Raw genomic sequence first — 23,037 nt, 5'->3', positions numbered from 1 at the left:
GGTATTCCTGCCAGTAATGTGTTACCCATTCTGAAAGACTGTTTCGATTTCCAAACTGTTTGAGGACACAGTTGGAAGTGTATGAAATTATGCCAGTATGAAGATGTAGATGAAGCCGATTTTAAGTGGATGAATTTAATTTGAGACCAAAACATCCTGAATCAGGGCCATTAATAAAAGAAAAGGCTATGGAGTATGCATCTTTTCTCGGGCATAAAACATTCCAGGCCAGTTCTGGTTGGCTGGACAAATTTAAAGAGTGCCATGGCTTACTCAAAAAAGTTATTTCTGAAGAAAGTGGAGTCATAATTGTAGAAGACTATACCCATTGGAAAAAACAGTTTCAAAAAAAAAAAAAATTAAATAATGGATTTTAAATTTCGATAGAAAGATGACAAAAGAACACAGAAAAATCTTGATGTCAACAACTGCCCTGCCCACCTTCACCCAGTAATTTCAAAATTTACAAGTGCAAAGCTTGTTTTCTTCCCTCTGAATACCTCTTCTGAACTGCAACCAATGGGTCAAGGCATTATCAAGAATTTGATAATGCACTACCAATGGCGCATACTGAATAAGATTATACTGAGAATAGAAACCAACCAATCTACAAATTCTGTTAGAATTTGAGGATGCACATATCAGAGTTAGCAAGTGTGGAGTCAAGATGTGACGGAAACAACGATTAAAAATTGTTTTGCAAAAGCAGGTTTTGCTAAAACACCAATTAACAGCCATGAGAGGGATGAAGTACTACAAGACATTGAGCAATCTTGTAAATAACTCCAAGCGAGAGGTTTGATCAGAGGAGAAATTGTTCTTGACGAATCCTTAGGAGTTGATAATGTTATCATAGTAGCTGAATATCCCAGTGACTCCCAACATTTTGGAGCATATTTAAAGAACTAGTGACAATATTGACAATGAATTGGATTAAAATGAGGGTAACAAAGTCAATGAGAGCAATACCAATATTAAACCTTCCAAACAAGAAATTCTGGCAGCATTTTAAACTTTGTGTCAAGGCCATCAGTGGGAAGAAAATGCAATGGAAAATATATTTTTGTCTTAAAAAGCAGAGGTGAACATTTTTATAGATAGTGTACAGTAGAATCAAGCATACAACAAAAATTAACCAATTATTTTATGACATAATTCTTAAAAGTGTATGAATATATTGTGCGCATCATGTAAGTAGTAATTTCTTAATGTTTGTATTATTAAATTAATTGATTTAAAATGTTAGGAAATTTATTCGTTCCCACTTATTTCTAATGTATCTTCCATCTTTACTATATTTCTAAATTTACAGTATATTTCATTTTAAGGGAATGATCGATTTTGTTATATATAAGTTCGACTGTATGTATATAAACAGGGTCATCTTTTTGTGTTTGTGAGCTCTAGGTACTCTTCATTCTGAGGCCACACCACATTAAACTAAACATATTAAAATAACCTAACCATTAAATCTATTATTTTTTTTTTAAATTCATAAATATTTCAATAAATTTGGTTCAAGAGTTATTTCCACAACACTTATTCCAGGCACTAACTTATTTTCAATATAAACTATGTTAATGGTTATGCCACAGAAAAAACCAGAAGAAAGAATTTACCTTAGAAAATGGAGTTTAAAAATTAGTTGGAAGAATTTTATTTTTGGAATAAAATAGTTGAATTGCATTTCAATATAGTTTTTAAATCCCTATTTTTTTAGGCTGTAAATACTTTGCAGGTCCTATGCACAATGCATAAGGTTCTTAAAAGAAATGACAGCCCCGTACATATATTTTTCAAGGTAGCTTAAGTAGTAGCAGTAGTAATAGCAAATGATGAAAGAAAACAAACTTATACAGGGTGATTCAAGAGGAATAGTAAATATTTTGGGAGGTTATAGCATTAGCATCAGTAAAGGCACATGATGCAAGAAAGCAAGCTTATATAGCATCAGCCAAAAAAAAAAAAAAGAAAAAAAAAAGCATTCTCATTTCACCCATCCACTCACCCCAAATGTTTGTCTAGTTCTGCCTTGAATCTATTTAAACTATCAACTTCTACAATGACAGATGGAAGTTTGTTCCAGCAATCAACTACCCGCTGGCTAAAGGCAAACTTCTGCACATCTATCCTACCACTTTCTTTCCTCAATTTGAATTTATGCCCTTTCAGGCGATTATTCTGAGCAAGAGGAAGAATCCCATCAGCACTGAGCATGCTCAAACCTGATGGAGGTGTGTAAAGCTTCACACACCTCAATCAGATCACTTTGCAGGTGCTTATTCTCCACACACTGTAATTTGCAAAATTTAAGCCTTTCTTCATAAGAGCAATCCTTTGTTCCATTCACTAATCTTGCTGCCCTTCTCTGTACTCATTCTAATAGCTCTACGGCCTTCTTAAAATGAGACCTCCCGACCTGTATACAGTACTCAAGGTGTAGCCTGACCACTGCCTTATAATAGGGTATAATCACTTCCTTATCCCTGCTAGAAAAATTTCTGTATATCATTGACAAGACACGATGAGTTACTCTTCCAGACCGTCCGCACTGCTCAGAAAACTTCATATCTGCCTGCACAATTACCCCCCAGGTCCTTTTCATTCTCTACCACACAGTTGATACAGTACTCTGTGGTTACTGCTTCCCATTTGCAGTACTTTACTCTGTCAATATTAAACTTCAGTTGCCACCTCTCAGCCCATCTGCTCAACTTTTCTAGATCCTATTGCAGCAGCGTACTGTCGTTAGTGTCATTTACAACCCTGCCGACCTTCGTATCATCTACAATATTGGACATTAAGCCTGATATACCATAATCGATATCATTAATAAATACAGAAAACAACAATGGACCCAACACTGAACCTGGGGGACTCCACTAATAAAATTAATCTACGAAGAGCAGTGTCAATTAATTACTACTGTCTTCTCCCACTCAACCATCCCTTTATCCATAGCAGCAATTTGCCTCCAATGCCACACTGCTCCAATTTGTTCAGCAGTCTTCCATGTGCAACAGTATCAAAAACCTTTCTCAGATCCAAATATATGATATCAAAATTATTTTTTGCATCCAGTTCCTTTGTGATCACATCATAGTATCCAATCAAATTGGTCAGACAAGACTTCCCCTTAATAATGTTGTTTGTTATTTGGTTTTTAGGAGCATTAGCAACTAAGGCCATAATTGCTCTGGGGATATGCAGTGGTCATTCCCTAACCTTTCCGCATCCTCCGTATTTGGTGGACATGGGCTTGAACCCCGGTCTAATCAAGAAGCGTGTGCTACGAACTGCTGCTCCTGCCCACCTGGCTACGGAGGCACCTCCCCTTAACAAACCCATGTTGTGTCCAAGCTATAACTGAAGTCTTGTCTAGATGATCCTGCAGTGATTCTTTGACATGTGCCTCCATTAATTTCCCTGAAACAGAAGTTAAACTAACAGATCTGTAATTACTTGTGTCACCTTTTGAACCCTCTTTGTGAATTGGTGATACATTTGCACACCTCCAGTCCACGGGGACCTCCTCTGAGTCCAAGGAAGCTCTCATAATTATGGCTATGGGTTTGCTTACTTCCTTTGCTGCCTCCTTTAATATAACTGAATAGATCCCATCCATCCCGGGTGCCTTTTTTATGTTTAGCTTCAACAATTTCTCCTCCACTTTGCTCTCAGTTATTACAAAATCATTTAACTCCCTGTTAGAGTTTGATAAACATCTGGCCCTCTCCTCCTTGAATAACTCCTCATGTGTGGATGTAGATGCAAAATACTCATTTAGTTTGTTAGCTACCTGAGCAGGATTATCAACAGTTGAACCATCGATACCAAGTGGACCAATCTGATTCATCCCCTTTCTTCTAGAGTTTACATAAGTAAAGAATTTGCTGTTTTTTTGCTGTTTTTCTTTGCATCCTTTGCCAAAGATTTCTTGAAATCTGCCTTCGCCTGCCTAACTTCCTTTGTGACTTGGTCACAAACCAGCTTCTATCTAACATAGGCTTCGGTGTCATCTTTAATTTATATGTATCCCATGCAATTTTCTTCTCTGCCACATGTCTCAGTTCATCTGACATCCATTTAGGCCTAAACCTTGAACAATATTTCTTCACTGGTATAAAAAGCCTAGTATCTTCCAAGATTAATTCTTTGAATGCTTCCCATTTTGAATTTGCTGTTGCTAACATCAGTTGGTCCCACTGTATAGAATTTAAATACTCTCTCAGACCACTGTACCTTTATGAAAGACACCTTTACGAAAGCAAAAACCCTTCCCTTTACCCCTGATGGTAGTTACTGCTTTGAGTAAATCCCACTTCAGCGCACTGTGATCACTGACCCCTAGTGGTTCCTTTATCTGCAGATTCTTAATGCATGAAGAATCACTACTGATAATCAGATCAGCCTTGGGGGTTGCCGCTGTGTTGTGTGATGTTCCGGTGCAAGCTCTAGTGTTGATGTGGGTAGCTGTGAGCTTGATGGGCCCTCAATTTAAATCATTCGAGGGCATCCACCCTGTCCTTCAGGCTCTCGTATAGGCTCGTAACAAAGCTGAGTTGGTGCCTGATTTCCTCACATTCCGCACGATGTAAGGAATGTGAGTTGGTGCCTGATTTCCTCACATTCCTTACATCGTGCACACACAAAAACATTTCCCTTGGCAATATCATGTCATATCATGGCAATATAGTATCGATTATTCTGAGTAAAAAAGTTCATATAAAGATGTGTCCAATTCTGAATATATTCAGAGATACAGCTGTTTGAAATGGGCATACACAAAGCCATTATGAGAGGTATTAAAGAACGATAAATGACTTGTTTGTATTTATTGACTTTTTGAATGATACAAAACACAAATAATTGACAAATTTTTTACAGTTCACAATAAATGTTTGAAAATCCCACTGCCAACCTCAATGCACTTTGAAACTCTTGTGGTAATATAATATGACGTGTTGTTCTTCTGAGGTAATCTTGGCCAAGGGAACATCCTCCAATAGTAGTGGAAGTTCATTTTGCAGAAATTCTAGGTAAATGGGCACTGTAAGACGATTTCGTGACAACAGATTCAATCAACTGATTGTCAATGCTACCCCACTACCCATTTACAGAGAAGCAATGTTGAAAATTTGTTTCTACGGTGGCATGTGGATTTTCATCTGACCACCTATGGGATTTACGAATGTTGTTGATACCGTCATGGGTGAAAGTAGCTTCATCGCTGAACAATATCAATAGAATTAATAGGCAATTAGCATTTACCCACTGACAAAATCCCAATTGCTGTGCGTCGTCTCATGTTGGAGGAACATGATGTTTGTGGATTTATTGGATGACTGCTTCAACGCTAGCATGTTAGAAAGGAAAAGAGAGAAAGCAAAACTCTTGATCTGATTAACAAGCGGCAACTCGTTATGCATTAAGAATCTGCAAATAAAAGACCCACTGGGTGATCACAGCATATTAATGTGAGATTTACTTTTGCTTTCATAAAGTTGACTACAATAGTTTCAAACAGTTTTTAAATTCTATGCAGTGGAACCAACCAGTATGAAGCTTTTCATACCAACTAAGAAATACTGTTCTAGGTTTAGACCTAAATGGATGTCAAATAAACTAATGAGATAATTACAGAGAAGAAAAATGCATCAGATGCATATACAGGTAACCCTTGTATAACAACGGTAGTTAGGTTCCTATAAAATCTCATGTACTGCAAAATCGTGTTATGAGGGACTAAGAACCAGTACAAAAAGGGTGGGGGGGTTACATTCCGAAAGCTAACAGAAACCATTTTTTATAACTATCGGAAACTTAATTTTTATTTAAACTAGTTGTTGCTATTTGGTTTTTAGGAGCATTAGCAACTAAGGCCATATTACTCCGGGGATATGCGGTGGTCATTTCCTGACCTTTTTGCATCCCCGTATTTGGTGGTCATGGGCTCGAATCCCGGTCTAATCAAGAAGCGTGTGCTACGCACTGCTGCTCCTGCCCACCTGGCTATGGAAGCGCCATTAAAACTAGTAATAACTGAACAGAAGCCTTACAAACTGTGATACATATATGTCAGATAAAGTACGTTCATTTAATTTTCTTTCTCTTCATCGCTGCTAAGCACAATCAAACAAGAAAGTTTTCTCCGTTGCAGAATATCTTCACCTTCTGAACTTTCTTCCGCAGAATATAGATTTTGTGTATCTTCTGCTATCTTTAAAAAATCAGTAATTTGCTTTTGCTTGATAGGTCTTTGTACCATGCATGGTATGAGGCTCCTTTTTTTAACTTTGTGCTCCTTTCAAGGATCTAAATTCAAAAAATAAGATTCTAATTACTCGGCTAAGTTTATGCCTTCCCGCATGCTTTTTAGAGTAAAATTTGGTACATCAGAATTTATCTGCACTATCATCTTCTGAATTGATTTGGTTTACCTTCGATGCCATTCCCACCAAATCCGCTTCGCCCGTTTCTTTTTCTACCAGTAACTCTTGAATGTCTTCAGTAGTCATATCATCAAAATCTTCCACCCCAATCAACTTAGCAAGTTCTACTATCGCACCGATTCTGTTTTCTGTCAATTCACCCTTCCTGAATGGACTGACTCTAGCCATACATTTTTCCAATGCACATTTAATGTTGATGGTTTTACTTCTTTAAGCGATAAAGCTATGATCTTGATACAGTCACTATTGAAACTTGCATCCAACATTATTATTATTATTATTAGCATATGGTGCAAGGAAGCCTAATCTCTCTCTCTCTCTCTCGCTCTCGAGACAGAATCACCAAGAAAGAGAAGAATGATGATATCCACCTCAGGACCCTGGGTGTGCCAAGCCCATACTCACCAGATATGAGTCCCTGGGGTTCATGCAGGGTTCCCCTGCACAAACTCTTAAAAATACCGTTTATGTGAGGTTTGATGCAATTCTCTGACTGTGTTAGAGAGAAACCATGTTATATAAGTACCATGCTGGTACATCAGAGATTGCAAACCATGCAAAGATTGCCGCAATTTATCAATCGTGTTAGAGTAAAAATGTGTTGCAGAAGTACCATTTTATACGGGGGGTTGCCTGCATATTATCAGGCGACAGAAGCCTATGTTAGATATAAGCTAGTCTGTAATCAAGTAACTAAGGATGTTAGGCAAACCAAGGCAGATTATGAGAAATCTTTGGCAAAGGATGCAAAGAAAAATAGCAAAGACTTCATTCTTTATTTAAACACTAGAAGGAAGGGGACAAATCATATTGGTCCACTCGATATCAATGGTTCAACTGTTGATGATTCGGCTCAGGTTGCTCAACAACTGAATAGGTATCTTACATCTACATTCACAATATTCATTGGATACTATGAATGTTTTATGGATGGGGGATGCCAGAATTGTATCGAATTCTAAAAGAACTTAATGATTTTTTGATAACTGAGAGAAAAGTGTAAGAGAAAAAGTGCAAGAGAAAAATAAAGGCACCTATCCATCCAGTTATATTAATTGAGGCAGAAAAAGAAGTAAGCATACCTTTACAAATAATTATGAGAGCATCCTTGGATTCTGAAGGGGTACCTATGGACTGGAGGAAATGTGCAAATGTTTCCCCAATTCAAAGACAGATTAAATGGTAACATGAAGGAAAATAATGGAGTTTCTGGTTAAAAAAGTAATGTAGGACCATCAAGATAGGAATGTAGCTATACTACGGTCACAGTATGGATTTTTTAAAGTGCAATCTTTTATGGTCAAACTGACTGGATACTATGATACACTAACAAAAGAAAGGGATACAAAAAAAAATAATTTTCACATCATATACTTAGATTTCAGAAAGGCTTTTGATAGGGTATCACATAAAAGACTACTGTACAAATGGGGGCAGTGTGACATTACGGGGAAGTCAGTGCTATGGATAAAGGAATTGTTGAGTGGAAGAAGGCAGTGTTGTTATTAATGGGCACTGCTCTTCATGGACTCTTGTCATTAGTGCTACACAGAGTTAAGTGCAGCATGCATCAATTGCTTTTTTGGTGTTTATTAATAGTAGTAATGGCAAATGATGCAAGAAAGCAAGCTTATAATTTGTTAAACCCATGCACTTCCATAAAAACAGATGGAAGACTGTTCCAACGATCAGCCACCAAAGCAAACTTCTACACATCCATCCTGCAACTATTCTTCCTCAACTTGAATTTATACCGCTTCATACCTGTAGTCTCAGCAAGTAGAAGAATACCATTAACATTCAGCTTATTCAAACCATTCAAGCCATTAAAGACCTCAATCAGATCTCTCCGTAGGTGCCTGGACTCGAGATTCTACAATTTGCAGAACTGAAGCCTTTCTAGGTAAGAGAGCACCCTTTTGTTCTCTTCACCAATCTGGTTGCCTTCTCGCACCCGTTCAAACAGATTCTACATCCTTCCTAAAGTGAAGCATCCAGACCTGTATATAGTACTCAAGACACAGACTAACTATGGCCTTATACAATGGGATAATCATTTCCTTACCCCTGCTAGCAAAGTTTCTGTATAGCATGGACAAAACCTCTTGAGCTGTCCTCACAGCATATCTGCACTGCTCAGAGAATTGTGTCTGACTGCACAATCACCTCCTGGTCTTTTTCATTCTCCACCACCCTGAGTTAAGTATACATAGTTGATAAATTACTCTGGTGTTACTGCTACCCATGTGCAGTACCTTGCATTTGTCAATATTAAACTTCAACTGCCATTTCTCAGCCTATTGACCAAATTTCCTAGATATTGTTGCAGTAGCTCACCCTGATGATTGTCGTTAACCACCCTGTCAACCTTTGTATCATGTGCAAACTAGGACATTAAGCCTGATATACCTTCATTAATATCAATGATAAATATTGAAATCAACATGGACCCAGCACTGAACCCTGGGGAACTCCACTGATAACATTAGTCCACAAAGAGCAATGCCCATTGATAACCACTCTGTCTTCTTCCACTTAACCATTCCTTTATTCACAGCAGTAACTTGCCCTTAATGCCACATTGCCCCAGTTTGTACAGCACTCTTTTATGTTCAACAGTATCAAAAGCCTTCCTGAAATCCAAGTATATGATGTCAAAATTAATGACAGTGATGAAGGTATATCAGGTTTCATGCATAAGTTTGGAAATAACAAAGGCTGGCAATAACAAAGTGGTTCATCATGGTAATCTCAGTATACTATGATTTACTACAAAGATCTAGACATATTAGACAAATGTGCTGAGAAGTAGCAATTTAAGTTTAACAAATTCAACGTACTTTGTAAGAGTAGCAGTGATACCAGATTAACATACCAACTGTGTATTACCACAGTCAGTGTAGTGAAAAATGAAAAAAAAAAAAAAAAAAAAAACTGAGGTTAACTGCGCAATCAGATATGAACTGCAGTGCAGACAGGATTGTCAGAAGAGCTCGTGGTTGTTTTTTTTCCAATGATATACAAAATTTTGCTAGCAAGGATAAGGAAGTGATTATCTTGATAACTGCATATAGGTCTCCAAGCCTCATTTTAGGAAGGATATGGATTTGTTGGAAAGAATGTAGAAGAGCAATGAGAGTAATGAAGGGAAGAAGTGGGTGCACTTATTAGGAAAGGCTTCAGTTCTGCAAACACCTGGAGCCCAAGCACTTGCAAGATCTGACTTTTTTTTTTTTTTTTTTTATGAAAACGCCAAACGAGAGGTATTAGAACCTATGGTACTTAGCACTGTGCATGGGTTGGAGGTTGAGAAGACAAAAGAAGATATCTGTTGACATTAGACTTGAACTTCTGTAGACTGTAATTTTCAGGAATATAATATAAAGGAAGATTGTTCTAGAAAACAGCAGCTGAATGAATAAACAAGGAAGCTAAAAAGTTGGTGCTGTGAGTTTGAAGTTGGACAGTAAATGGATGTTGGGTGGTGATGGCATGTGTTCGGATTCTTTTGAAAGAGATAGCGGGAATTATAGAAACCAATTCAGAAAAACAGTGCCCATGGAAATATCTGTAGTAAAGGCATGCAACTTGGTTTGGTTTGGTTTTTAATGGCGCATTGGCAGCTGTGGCCATAATGCGCCAAATCAAAAATAACACTAATACAAAAATATTGGTCAGCCTAAAAACAGGCTACCATGTCAAAAAGGTAAATATGATACTATGGTTAAAGGTTATATAAAAGGTATAAATTATAAACTTAAATCTTTGTGTATAAATTGATCAAGTGTAAAAAGTTAAAAACGTCAGACATGTTGTCTCTGTCACCTAAAATCTGATTGAGTGTAAATGGTTCAGCCAGATTATTAAAAGTTATAAAAAAATATTGTCTAAAGACAGGGCATTCGATAAAAATGTGAGAAACAGTTAAAATAATGTTACACGTCTCACACATAGGTGGGCCATCCGCCCTCAGCAAAAGTTGAGGGCAGATGGCCCACCAACTTTTGCTGAGGGCAACCTATGCGGAGCCGAGCAAGAACAACTTCCTCTTTTCGGACCCTGCATAGACTGGACTGCCACTGCATGATTACAGGCTTAATATGGTGTAGTTTATTTGTGGCCTGCCCATGCCAAGAGTCTTGCCATTGGGAATATAATTTAGAGCGTATTATTTGCCTGTAGTCTGTATAGGGGACTGACAGGCAATGATTATCCAGGGAAATGGCTGATTTAGCAGTGGTATCAGCCAATTCATTTCCCCGGATCCCAATGTGGCTTGGGATCCAGCAGAAGCGAATGTCAAATTCTGATTCAATGGCAGAACAAAGCAACTGCCGGATCCGGGACAGGACCGGATGAGAGTTGTACCTCATCGATACTAGAGCCTGTAACACGCTCAATGAATCACAGTAAATCATGTACCTTTGGTAATCGCAATTTAAAATGAACTCAAGGGCTATTTCAATTGCGTGCAACTCTGCAGTATAAATGCTAGTTTCTTGTGGGATCTTAAATGATAATGTCTTGTGAGGAAATACAGCAGATCCCACATAAGATTCTGACTTTCCGAAGGGCACGGTGGGTATTTTCCCTTCATTTTCCAGATCTTGTCCCAGACTACTTTTGAGCTGGCAGTCTGGGTTATGGATGATGTAAAACGGATCCAAGATTTCCTTTGGCTCTGACGTTGGATATAATGTACTTTTGCACATGCACGTTTAAAATGATATTAGATTATCGGCCGTGGGATATCAGCAGAATATCCCCCAGGCTTTGTTTTGTGCCATTTTTGCTGTTGTGCACTCTGAATTCCGGCTGGATGTTTTTGGGATTGCAATTGCAGCTGCTTGGATAATACTTTCTGTGACATACGCAACTGCATCATTTATATGTTCCCAACTGATTATAGTGATGTCAAGATTTGCCAGATGTTGAAAGGCATTCCAGTCAGCCTGGTCAATCTTCCACCGCGGTAAACTAAATGACTGACACAGTCTACCACTAGTTAGGGTGGTTATCACGGGGAAGTGATCATTTCCATATGGGTTTTCTTCCACCTCCCAAATAAGTGAAGGAAGGAGAGAAATGGCAGAAAACGTACGCGTAGGCATGTGGAAGAAGGTGTTTGTTCCCAAATTTAGGAGGGAGAGGCCATTGTCAGTGAGCATACGCTCTATGACTCGTCCCCTTTATACGCCAACCGTTTAACTATAATGGTTTAATACTGAAAATTATAAACTGTACCAAATGATACTACACTGTAAAATAATATGTGAAAAAAACTGATTTACAAAATAAAATATACGATAAAAATTGTAATATACAATAAAATATAAATAAAATATTTAAAATACAATAAAATTAAAAGCGATAAAACATTGACTGAAGCTTTCGGAGGCTTCCACCTCCTTTCCCAACAACAATGATGTTTAAGCAACACATCCTTAAGTAACAGGCTCACAGCACACGTGGTTGACAAGGCGCATGCTCAATATTTCTTCCATGTGAACCAGAACCGGAAGTGGCTTGGGAGCGTGGAAATATAAAACGCTCGTCTTTTTCCAGGACCACGACTTCCAGCAGGGAGTGAAATCGAACACCCCTGTCCCTATTCATACTACTGTTCTCAGACGAGCCTATCCACAAACTCTCCAGCCACTTACGGTCCCAGAACCCGGATTTTTATCGTATATTTTATTTTGTAAATCAGTTTTTTGCACATATTATTTTACAGTGTAGTATCGTTTGGTACAGTTTATAATTTTCAGTATTAAACCATTATAGTTAAACGGTTGGTGTATTTGTTTTAAATTCTGGATATGTATTACTCTCCCAACCTTAGAGGCCTTTTTGAAGATATTGTCCATTAAAATCCCCAAGAAGTAATATAGGGGGAGGCAATTGCATGACGAGATCATCAAAGTCTTCCTGGAGGATGTCAATACCAGGTGGAAAATAAAGAGAGAAAACGGTTAATAAATACCCCACTTTAAGGCGAATTGCTATAGTATCTACGCTGGTTGTAGGTTGCAAAGGCTGAAAGGGAATCTGGTTGCTCACGAGGATTGTAACTCCTCCATGAGCAGGACCCTCCACAATTCTGTCCTTAGGAATGATCGTAATGTTACGCATGATGGGGTCATCATTTGCCTTTAAATAGGTTTCCTATACACAAAAGCACGCTGGTTTGTGCTTTTGCAGAAGTGTCTTGATGCATCAATATTTTGCCGGAATCCACGACAATTCCACTGTAGAATTTTAGCCATTATTTTGGCTTGGTGGGTCCATCAGGCAGCTTCCGAGGTGCTGAGGGCTTACTTTTATCAGTCTTGGGTTTTTCTTTTTTGGGGAAGAATGGGCGCTGTCCTGTTGGGCCCCAGGAGAAAAGTTTGGAATTTCAGGGTTCATAAGTGTTTTGGAATGGTTCAGTGCCCGGGCTCCCCACCCACCATGGAGCCCAAAAGGGATGCCCACTACGCAACATGCAAAAAATGCGCTCAGGAGTGGGATGCCAGGGCTACCCAAACACTATACCCGCACCTCTGCCAGCCGGAGTCCTGTCTCTCGGACCTTGAGAGTAGGGCATGGCATCGACACAGTTGACCCTTGCAAGCGAACCTACTAGCCGATTGATCCTGGCCGAGCCATCCAGGACCACCCTTCTTGTCGAAGTCAGGGCCAAAGTGGTGTATTGAAGCTGGGCCCCTCAACCACTAGGAACCCCCTTTCTGAATTTCCACGGGTTGCAGCGCACGGCAAACACGCCGGATTTCATTAATGTTAGCCTAGAACCTAGGCTGTGGGCATTGGATCCCAGTGATGCTAATCTGGAAGCCCACCCCTCATCACGTACAGGTGCCCATGTCGAAGGGAAAAGGCATGCAGCAGAAACAGAACATCTATAAGACAGAGTGGAGAGACTCCATTAGAGATGAGTCATTAATTAACCTAACTGCCCTCTTCTGAATGGAATCTAGTAGCCTGAGAAAGTTTTGCAGGCACCGCCCCAGATGTGGGAACAATATTCCATGGTAGAGCAGATTTGCTTTTATGTACAGAGTGAACAGCTGTTTGAGAGCGAAAGAGAAAACCAAGTTATTTAGATGCAGAGGAAGCAATATTTGTATGTGACTGTGCCAAGAGAGATTAGAAGTCAGGATAATTCCCAAAAGAGATATATCATCTGCGCAGAAATAGGAGTGTCACCAAAGATAAGCATAGGAGCAGAAGAATCCTTTTTGTGAGATATACAACAGGACTGAGTTTTAGAAGGATTGAAATCAACTGTCTTTGCTCCACTGGAGAATTACCTGGAGGTCGGCATATTAGGAATTGGTAGTGGATATTTGAGAAGTTGAAGCTGATTGAGCAGGGTAAGGTTTCTCAAACTGGAAAGTGAAATGCAATGTGTTGTCATAAGCAAAACTATGGATAGGATTATCGGTCAATGGAAGGTCATTAATATACAAGGGGAAAAAAGAGTGGGAAAAAGAAATGAACCTTGGGGGACCCCAGGATTAGTGGAGAAGTCAGAAGACAGAGAGCCATCTAATATCACCCTCAGTGAGCAGTCAGAGAGAAAACTAGATAACCAATTACAAAAAACAGTTGGCAAACCATAAGATGGAAGCTTGTTTAGAAGACCTTTATGCCAAACACGATCGAAAGCCTTTGAGATGTCAAGAGCAACTGCTTGTGTTTTACCGAACTTTTTCACTGAATTTGTCCATAAATGGGTGGTTAATGTTGTGGTTGATTGTGGTGGTTAATGCCCGAAAGGACTGAGTAAGATTAGTGCCAATGGAATCAACACTCTTGTATATACTACTCATATGACATATCGTAAATTCAAATTGAGGAAAGATGGGTAAAGGACTGATGTGCAGAAATTTGACTTCAACCAGATGGTTGTTGATTGTTCAAACAAACTTCCATCGCATATTATTGAAGTGGGTAGTTTGAATAAATTCAAGGAGGAACTAGACAAACCATTACAAGAGATTATAGGAAGTGGTTTTTTTTTTGTTTTTTTTTTTTGCTGACCCTATATAAACTTGTTTTCTTGCATTGTTACCACTACTAATACTAATGTTAAGAGAAGCAGCAAAAGAGTAAAGCATGCCGTTAGCCATAATTATTATAGCATCCATGGATTCAGAGGAACCCTAAAGATTGGAGAAGTGTAATTATCTCTGCTATTCACAAGAGGGGGGGGAGGGGGTTGAAATGGTGAAGTGAGCAATTACAGGCCTGTAATTAGAATTACAGGACTTCTGTTGCAGGGAAAATAATGGAGTTTCAGGTTAAAGAAGTAATACAGGACCATTTACACCATCCATAGCAGTCATGGCATGGATTTATTAAGTGATAACCCTGTCACTTAATAACAAAGGAACCGGATGCAAAAATAATTTTCACAGCATATACTTAAATTTCAGAAAAGCTTTTGATACTGTATTATATAAAAGACTATTGTCCATTAAATACCACTCTGTCTCATCTCCCACTCAAACATCCCTTTATCCATAGAAGCAACTTGCCCTTAATGCCATATTGCTCCATTTTGCACAGCAGTCTTTTATGTACCAAAAGTTCTCTTGAAATCCAAGTATATGATATCAAAATTAGTTTTTGCATCCAGTCACTTTGTGATGACATCATAGTGTCCAATCAAATTGGTCAGAAAAGATTTCCCCTTAACAAACCTATGTTGTGTCTGTACTATAACGTGCAACCAGTGACTCCATTATTTTCTCTGGAACAGAAGTTAAACTAACAGGTCTCTAATTACTTGTGTCACCCTTTGATCCCATTTGTGAATTGGGGATACATTTGCACATCTTCAGTCCATGGGAAACTCCTCTGAATTCAGGATGCTCTCATAATTATGGCTAAGGATTTGCTTACTTCCTTTGCTGCTTCCCCTAATATAACTGGACAGATCCTATCCAGTTATATTAGGGGAAGCAGCAAACGAAGATCTCATGTTTAACTAATGATACTGATGAAGTCATATCAGCACATATTATGGTCAATGTGCTTGTTCTGCAGTGTGAACAAGTTAAGTTTCCAGGAAGAAGTCTTACACCACTTCCCAAAACATAATTACTTAGCCATCCTTTGAAAATCTCCTAGGAAGTTTCTAATACCATCAACAGGCATAAATCATTCTTGTCTGATTATTGATATTAAATGTAGAGCTTTTCAAAATAGAGAAAGGAGATGGAAGTGGCATAACCATTATACTTACACAAAAGGCAAACTGTTTGCTAATACCCTATTGATTACAGAAAACATGAAGAAATGGACTAAAAAAGGAGGCTGGCAAGTAACAGAACAGGAAAAAAGAAAGATGGTGAAAAAAGTTCATGCATTTTCTTGAAGAAAAATAAATGACGAAAAGTAAATAGTGAGCAGCAATTAAGGAGTATACAGCAAGCATAGAGTTTCATTTGGCACTGATAGAAACAGAACCAAAACTGAATGGATTAAATGGTTAGTAATGGCAGATACAACAATGCACTGATAAAAAAAATCCAAGTATATGTGAGAGCTATTCAATAAAGATTGAACAGCTCTCATATATATACTGTGGATGATCAATATCTTTTTTTTTCACAACATACCTTTATTAATCATCCATATTTTGATGATCCTTTTCAAAGTAGTCTCCATTTGATGAAATGGACTTACTGCAACATTTCTGTCATTCTTCAAAAACATAGTGGAAACCATTTTTTGACAAGTATTTGAGATTCTTGTCAAAAAACAGTTTCAACTATGTTTTCTTTACAACACAATATCTTTACGTTTTCTGAGAATTGGAAATAATTTCTTCCCAGCTCCTTCTTTAACTTGAGGTTGTTACAGACATTCTCTCAGATATGCCAGACAACTGTACTTGCTACCTGGGAGTCTAAAACACTGATGGAACTGATATTCGGATGACATTCAAGTCGAGTGTACCCAATATCGGCAAAATCCAGACAGACTGTGACAGCCAAATCCTCTACTTGCACCTTCACGATGGTGGGACTGTTGGTAATCCTGGTTATAACCTCCATGCACAAAAGTACACTGTGAGTGACTATCCAGGTGTGAACCAACATAATCAGGGGTCGAGGTGTGCCCACACCACATGAAGGAATGCCACCCCTCTGTGTTACCAGGCAATACTAGGTGATAGCTGACTCCCATCAACTGGTGCAATACCAACACTTTGCTTATTGGAGGCTTGAGGGGAACCCATGGGGGTGGAACCCATGTTTAGTCTCCAGAGCAAAGTTCCTGTCAACCCTTCCCCATCTCTTCCTTCATACAGTATGATGGATGACTTTTGAGGTTACCCAATCTTCCTTACATTTCGAGGGTACAGCTCTAAAACGGTGTTCGCAGACTGGCCACTAGTTAGTACACCGGACCGAACCTATTGGTAACTCTTTAGGAGGCTTCTGGATCAGCTAGTGTATAATCTTGCTACCTCTACTCTGCCAGATGGTGACTGGAGTCTGAGTAGTGTGTATGTGGGGGGCATTGGGAGGCCACTTTATGTCAAGGATCTAGGTATATTCTTACCATGTGTACGCCATATCCAAAAATTTCATTACCTCATACAGCATGTCCCCCACTTTTTCTTGCTATTGAATACACCATGCATTGTCAAACTAATAGAGTAAGCTTATCTGCAAAAAGATCTAAACCTCCAAAACACTTCCTAGTTCATTTCACAAATATACTTGGTCTCAATTCTAATCACAACGATGTCATTTCCACTTGCAGTCTGCCAAACCCCATGTACTTTATCTAACAGAATCTCAGTTATCGGTTTATTCAACTACTGCTCATCTCAGTTGCCCAAATTATTCACTTTATGATTCCTTTCACCTCAAAGGTGGTACTTGTGTCTGTCCATTCCGGTGGTACTTGTGCATATGTCCGTTCCATTTTGATCTTCTCTGGCTTAAAATCTCTCTACCTCATTGTGTCAAATTCATCTGTTTTCTCTACCGTCCCCAAACTTCACTAATCACTTGGAGCTCTTTGAATTCCTCTCTTTGCAACTTGACTTTCTCCTGTCAAACTTTCCTAACAGTGAGGTAATTTTCTTAGGTGATTTTTTGTTCACAACTCCAGCTGCCTTCCATTTTCTAGTCACACCGATCCAGCTGGTCGAGATGCTGAGGCTTTTGCAATTACTAATGACCTTTTTTTTATGCACAGATTGCTCATTTATATACAAGAATACTGGACAATCCTAACCACACAGCTAACACGCTTGATCTTTTCCTCGCAAACAACCCTTCTAAGTACATGGTCAAAGTCAGTGGTCCTTTAGGCACCTCAGATCACAACTTGGCAATTTTCTCTTCTCCAATGGAGCCTTTATCTCATGGCTATTCTCACCCTCATGTTGTTTGGCATTAGAAGAGTACAAAACGGGATGACCTGTGGGATTTCTTTTCTTCTTTTCCTTGGTTGGATTACTGTTTCAAAACTTCTGATAGCAATGTTTCCTCAGATCGTGTCATTGCAATTATTCTTGTAGGAATGCAATCCTTTATTCCACACTCCACTTTAAAATCTCATCCTTCATCTAAACCTTGGTTTTTCAATAATGTGCTATGGCTGTTCAAGAGAAGAATGCTGAATATCGTAACTGGCTCGTTTTCAATTCTTCAGTTTCATTTTCTACCTATACCAAAGCTAGCAACAATTGTAAAACAGTTATTAATCAGTTCAAACTAGATTTTGAACAGGCTATGAGTAGAAAACTTTCTTCTTGCCCTAATGGTAGCTGAGCATTCTGGTCTCTGGCTAAAGCTATTAGCATTAGCATTAGCAGAGGCATATGATGCAAGAAAGCAAGCTTACTCAGCATCAGCCAAAAAAAAAAAAAAAAAAAAAAAAAAACACCCACTCCCATTTCACCCCTCCGTTCGTTCGAAATACCTGTCCAGTTGAGCTTTAAATTTGTTTAGGCTATCAACTTCAACAACAAGTGATGGAAGTCGGTTCCACCAACCAACCACCCGCTGGCCAAAGGCAAATTTCCGCACATCTATCCGACATCCGTCCTTCCTCAATTTGAATTTATGCCCTCTGAGGTGATTATTCTGAGAAAGATGAAGAATCCCATTGGCATTGAGCATGCTCAAACCATTCAAAGCCTTATACACCTCTATCAGATCACCTCGCCGGTGCCTAGTCTCCAGACTCTGTAATTTGCAAAACTTAAGCCTTTCTTCGTAAGAGCAACCCTTTGTTCCATTTACTAATCTTGTTGCCCTTCTCTGTACCCATTCCAGCAGCTCTACATCCTTCTTGAAATGAGGCCTCCAGACCTGTATACAGTACTCAAGATGTGGCCTTACCATTGCCTTATACAAGGGAATAATCACCTCCTTATCCCTGCTAGAAAAATTCCTGTATATCATTGACAAGACACCATGCGCTACTCTTGCAGCTCGTCTGCACTGCTCAGAGAACTTCATATCTGCCTGCACAATTACCCCCAGGTCCTTTTCATTCTCCACCACTGTCAGTGTAGTACCGCAGAGTTGATACGTTGCTCTGGGGTTACTGTTTCCCATATGCAGCACTTTACATTTGTCGATGTTAAACCTCATTTGCCACCTCTCAGCCCATCTGTTCAACCTTTCCAGATCCTGTTGCAGCAGCATAGCGTCAGTATTGTCCTTAACGACCCTGCCAACCTTTGTATCATCTGCAAACTTGGACATTAAACTTGATATCCCATCATCAATATCATTCATAAACACCGAAAACAACAACGGACCCAACACTGAACCTTGAGGAACTCCACTAATAACATTAGTCCACGTTGAGCAGTGTCCATTGATTACCACTCTCTGTCTTCTGCCACTCAACCATCCCCTTATCCATAGCAGCAATTTGCCTCCAATGCCACACTGCTCCAATTTGTGCAGCAGTCTTCCATGTGCAACAGTATCAAAAGCCTTTCTAAGATCCAAATATATAATATCAAAGTTATTCCCTGCATCCAGTTCTTTTGTGACTACATCATAGTATCCAATCAAATTGGTCAGGCAAGACCTGCCCTTAACAAAACCATGCTGCGTCTGAGCTATAACTGAATTCTTGTCTAGATGATCCTGCAGTGCTTCTTTAACCAGTGCCTCCATTAATTTACCTGGAACAGAAGTTAAACTAACAGGTCTATAATTACTTGTGTCAGCCTTTGATCCTCCTTTGTGAATTGGGGTTACATTTGCACATCTCCAGTCTATGGGCACCTCCCCTGAGTCCAAAGAAGCTCTCATAATTATGGCTAGGGGTTTGCATACTTCCTTTGCTGCCTCCTTTAATATAACTGGATAGATCCCATCCACCCCAGGTGCCTTTTTTATGTTTATCCTCAACAATCTCTCCTCCACTTTCCTCTCAGTTATTACAAAATCATCCAGCTCACTGCCAATGTTTACTTTACCTACATCATTCTCCTTCCTGAATAACTCCTCATGCGTGAATGTAGATGCAAAATACTCGTTTAGATTGTTAGCCACCTGAGCAGGATCCTCAACTGTTGAACCATCAATATCCAGTGGACCAATCTGATTCATCCCTTTCCTTTTCGAGTTCAAGTATGTAAAAAACTCTTTTCTGTTTTTCTTTGCATCCTTTGCCAAGGATTTTTCATAGTCTGCCTTTGCCTGCCTAATCTCCTTTGTGACTTGGTTACAGACCAACTTATATCTATCATAGGCTTCCATGTCACCCATTAATTTGTATGTATCCCATGCATTTTTCTTCTCTGCCACATGTCTCATTAGCTCATCTGACAACCATTTAGGCCTAAACCTTGAACAATATTTCTTAGTTGGTATGTAAAGCCTGGTAGCCTCCAAGATTAGTTCCTTGAATGCTTCCCATTTTGAGTTTGCTGTTGGTAACATCATCAGTTGGTCCCACTGTATAGAATTTAAATACTGTCTCAGACCATCATAGTCGCCTTTACGAAAACAAAAACCCTTCCCTTTACCTCTGATGGTAGTTACCTCCTTGAGTAAATCCCACTTCAACACACTGTGATCACTGCCACCTAGTGGTTCATTTATCTGCAGGTTCTTAATGCATGAAGAATCACTACTGATAATCAGATCAAGAGTATTGCTCCCTCTTGTTGCCTCACGAACATGCTGATGTAGAAAACAATCATCCAATAAATCCACAAAAGCCTTGCTAGTGTGCGAGTGACCAACCCACAAATTCCAGTCAATATCTGGGAAATTAAAGTCCCCCATTATAAGACTCTCAGATTTACTGGCCCACTCTATTTCCCTGTACAATATCTTATTATACTCATCAGAGTCATTAGGCCTATAGCACACTCCTACTCTCAATTTTGATTTCCCTATGCTTATGTCGCACCAAACTGACTCGACACTGCCCTGTCCATCGATGTCGACTGGCTTCACTTCCTTGGACTTTATGTGTTTCTTAATTAATAGCATAACCCCTCCTCCCCTCCTGTCCTGTCTATCCTTTCTATACACATTGTATTCCCCAAATTCCAGTTCCGCATTACTTATATCTGTGTGACACCACGTCTCTGATATCCCAACAATATCTGCCTTTGATGTTTTGAGCAATACCTCAAATTCATCAAATTTATTTACCAAACTCCTAGCATTGGTGTACACGCAGGTATACACGCAGATATACACGCAGGTATATCGTAACTGGCTCGTTTTCAATTCTTCAGTTTCATTTTCTACCTATACCAAAGCTAGCAACAATTGTAAAACAGTTATTAATCAGTTCAAACTAGATTTTGAACAGGCTATGAGTAGAAAACTTTCTTCTTGCCCTAATGGTAGCTGAGCATTCTGGTCTCTGGCTAAAGCTATTGGCTGCAACTTTTGCCCATTTCTGCTCTCACATCTGTCACAACCAGATGGTTCTGAAGTGACAACAGATGGTTCTGTTCTCACTTCAGCCAATTATAAAGCTGACATGTTTAATACAAGAGTTTTCTTCCAACTCATGTATTAATGATCTTGGTAAAATAACCTCCTACCATTCCCAACACACTCCATTCAATGCCTCCTACGTCAAAATTCTTCTGTCAAAAGGATGTCAGAAGGATTTTGATGAATCTTGATGCTAACAAAGCTCCAGTTCCTGATGGTATTTCTCCACTTGTTCTCAAAACCTGTGCTCCTGAACTTACTCTGTTCTTTGCTTCCTTTTTTCACTTTCTTATTCCAAGGGTGTTTTTCCTTCTGCTTAGAAATTTGCAAATATCCAGCCAGTTCCTAAAAAGGGTGACAAATCCCTCCAATCCAATTATCATCCCATTGCAATTACTTCTTCTCTTTCTAAAGTAATGGAGAAATCAATTAACCACCGACTCTTAAACTATCTAGAAACCTTCTGTCTGATCAACGATCGCCAGTATGGATTCCATCAGTGTCAATCAACTGGTGAGATTCTGGCTTATGTTATCCATTTATTAGATAGTATATTGAGGTAAACTCCTCTTATTATTTTACAAATGTTACCCATTTATGGACAAATTCAATGGAAAAGTTCTGCAAAACACAAGCAGTTGCTCTTGACATCTCAAAGACTTTCGATCATGTTTGGCATAAAGGTCTTCTAAACAAGCTTCCATCTTATTATTTGCCAGCTGTTTTCTGTAATTGATTATCCGGTTTTCTCTTTGATCGCTCACTGAGGGTGATGGCATGTGGCTCTCTGTCTTCTAACTTCTCTACTAATGCTGGTATCCCCCAAGGTTCAGTTCTTTTTCCCACTTTTTTCCTCTTGTATATTAATGACCTTCTTCCATTGACTGGAAATCCTATCCATAGTTTTGCTGATGATAGCATATTGCATTCCACTTTCCATTTTGAAAATGGAATTCCTTAAATGCCGATCTCCAGGTAATTCTCCAGTGGGGCAAAGACAACTTAGTTGATTTCAATCCTTCTAAAACTCAGTCTTGTTTTATATCTTGCAAAATGGATTCTTAGGCTCCTATGCTTATCTTTAGTGACACTCCAATTTCTAGGCAAAATGATGTATCTCTTTTGGGGATTACACTGACTTCTAATCTCTCTTGGCACAAACACATTACAAATATTGCTTCCTTTGCATCTAAAAAACTTGATTTTCTCTTTCACTCTCGGATTTGCTTTTCTTCCAAACAGCTGTTCACTCTGTACAAATCACAAATCTGTCCTACCATGGAATATTGTTCCATGGTAGGACACATCTGGGGCGGTGCACCCAAAAACCTCTCTCCGGATTCTAAATTCCATTCAGAAAAGGGTAGTTAGTTAGTTAATGGCTCCTCTCTAACAGTCTCTCCACTTGCTGTCTCATAGACGTATTGATTCTGCTGCATGCCTTTTCTACAGATACTACCATGGGCACTGTTCTTCTGAACTGGCTTCTATTATTCCCGCTTTCCCTTTCAAAATAGTCCGAACTAGTGTCGCGACCAGCCAACATCCGTTTACTACCCAACTTCAAACTCACAGAACCAATTTTTCATCTTCCTCGTTTATTCATTCAACTGCCATTTTCTGGAACAACTTTT

At 39.1% G+C, this 23,037-nt stretch overlaps 1 protein-coding gene across 2 annotated transcripts in view; it reads right to left on the bottom strand.

Annotated features, from left to right (window-relative positions):
• The window catches only part of LOC150075075 (coronin-2B-like), a 432,519-nt gene that overhangs the window by 299,224 nt on the left and 110,258 nt on the right, over positions 1-23,037 (bottom strand). The gene's annotated exons all lie outside the window — the stretch shown is intronic.

This window comes from Mastigoproctus giganteus, chromosome 14, assembly GCF_048544385.1.
Source record: "Mastigoproctus giganteus isolate SK-2022 chromosome 14, ASM4854438v1, whole genome shotgun sequence".
In the NCBI taxonomy this organism is placed as follows: domain Eukaryota; kingdom Metazoa; phylum Arthropoda; class Arachnida; order Uropygi; family Thelyphonidae; genus Mastigoproctus; species Mastigoproctus giganteus.
Note: the sequence above shows the minus strand (reverse complement) of the source record. Positions and strands in the feature narration are given on the sequence as shown.